The 2,031-nt window shown below is 43.6% G+C and overlaps 1 pseudogene; it reads left to right on the top strand.

Annotated features, from left to right (window-relative positions):
- LOC135101792 (sperm protamine P1-like) overlaps positions 1–1,483 on the top strand; it is a 1,871-nt pseudogene extending 388 nt beyond the window's left edge.
- Positions 1,484–2,031: the final 548 nt, after the last annotated feature.

The following is a 2,031-nucleotide window of genomic DNA, read 5'->3' as shown; positions in this document are numbered from 1 at the left end:
GGAAGGCATAGAGGAGAGGAGACCAAAGGAGGAGGACGAAGAGGAAGAAAAAGCAGAGAGTAGGAGGAGGAGATGGAGGAAGAGGAGTGGAAGAAGAAGAAAAAAGAAAGAAGAAAAGAATGAAAAACGAAAGAAGAAAGAAAAAAAGAAAAAGGTAAAAGAAAAGATGGAAGGAAGAACAACAACAACAACAACAACAACAACAACAACAACAACTAAGATAAAACGGTAAAAAAAGATAGAAAGATATGGAAAAAAACGAAGAAAGAAAAAAAGAATAAAGAAGAAATGAAAGAAAATAGTGATATCAGCAGAAGTAGGAGGAGGGGGAGAAAGAGGAAAAAAGAGGAGGAAGAGGAGGTGGCGGATGAGGACGAAGACGAGAAAACACCATTATTAAGAAGTGAAGGAGGAGGAGGAGGAGGAGGAGGAGGAGGAGGAAAAGGAGAAGGAGAGAAGAGGAGAAGAAAGAGGGGGAACAAAGTAACACAAAGGAAGAAGTCTGTGGTCACTTCATAGAGTATAAGAAACAGGAGGAGGAGGAGGAGGAAAAAGAGGAGAAGGAGTAAGGAAAAAAAGTTGATAAAAGGAAGAGGTAAGAGTATCACAGAAAAAACAAGAGGAGGAGGAGGAAAAGAAAGAAGAAAAATTGGCAAAGAAAAAAAAAACAATAACACAGGAAGAAGACGAGAAGTAGGAGGAGGAAGAGGAGGAGGAGGAGGAGGCTAAGTCGGAGGAAGAATTTCAACAGCACCAGCAGCAGGAGAAGTGTAAGACGAAGGAGGAGGAAGAGCGGCATTAGGAAGAGAAGGAGGAGGAGGAGGAAGAGGAGGAGGAGGAGGAGGAGGAGGAGTGGAGGCAAGATCCGCAATTCTTCCACTAAAAGCCCCAGTTGCCCGCCCACGGCCTCGCCTCCTAAGCGGATTTCACATTTTCTGTTATTTTCTGAACACTAAAGAAACCGGAGAAGCAAGATGAGGAGGAGGAAGACGAGGAGGAAGAGGAGGAGGAAGAGGAATAGGAGTACGAAGAGGAGGAGGAGGAGACGAAGGCTGTGTATACAAAATTTTCTTTGATTTGATATTTTCTTGGAGAGAGAGAGAGAGAGAGAGAGAGAGAGAGAGAGAGAGAGAGAGAGAGAGAGAGAGAGAGAGAGAGAGAGGGAGAGGGAGAGCGAGCGAGAGCCATACCGTAACTATTTTTCTTATCCATTTTTATCTGTTTTTCATTTCATGTTTCGCCTTTGCTGCGTTTCCTGAGCTTTATTTGCCAACACACACACACACACACACACACACACAGACAGACACACGCACACGCACATACGCATCACTTGAACCCAATTAAGGAGAAAGCGCATGCCGGAGTCTCGAGCGGGGCGGGCCGTTTCGAAGCCTCATTTGGTAGTCACTCGGTGCTCATGAGGAGAGTTTTGAAGCAGTGCCACTATTGCCTCCTAAACAGCTTCATTTCGGATGGCTAGGCGTGGGAGGGAGGGAGGGAGGGAGTAAGGGAGGGAGGGAAGAATTGGGGATAGAGAAGAAGAGGAGAGAGGAGTGGTAGAGAGAGAGAGAGAGAGAGAGAGAGAGAGAGAGAGAGAGAGAGAGAGAGAGAGAGAGAGAGAGAGAGAGAGAGAGAGAGAGAGAGAGAGAGAGAGAGAGAGAGAGAGAGCTACGGTGAACAAATACACGTCTTTACTTCAAAGGATTCGGATAAAAACATCAAATAAACCGAGAATAAAAAGGCAAAGAAGAAGAAATACAAAAAGAAAAAAAGCGAGAAAAAAATAACCGTAGAAGGAGAAGAGAGAAGAAAACGAAGATAGTGGAAGATAAAAGAAGAAAAGTAGGAAAAGGGGAGATAGATTTTAAGAGACGAAGACAAGCAAAATAAAACGGAAAATTAATATGGAAACAAAAAAAAACAGCAACGATATAGAAGAAGGAGAAAGGAAAAAAAAACGATGAAAGAAAAAAACGAAAAAGAAAAAGGACAAAAAACAAAATCACTCCTACTACCCCCTCCCCCCAC

The sequence above is a fragment of the Scylla paramamosain genome, chromosome 7 (assembly GCF_035594125.1).
Source record: "Scylla paramamosain isolate STU-SP2022 chromosome 7, ASM3559412v1, whole genome shotgun sequence".
Taxonomy (NCBI): Eukaryota; Metazoa; Arthropoda; class Malacostraca; order Decapoda; family Portunidae; genus Scylla; species Scylla paramamosain.
The sequence above is the reverse complement of the archived record's forward strand: the minus strand, read 5'-3'. Positions and strand labels throughout refer to the sequence as shown.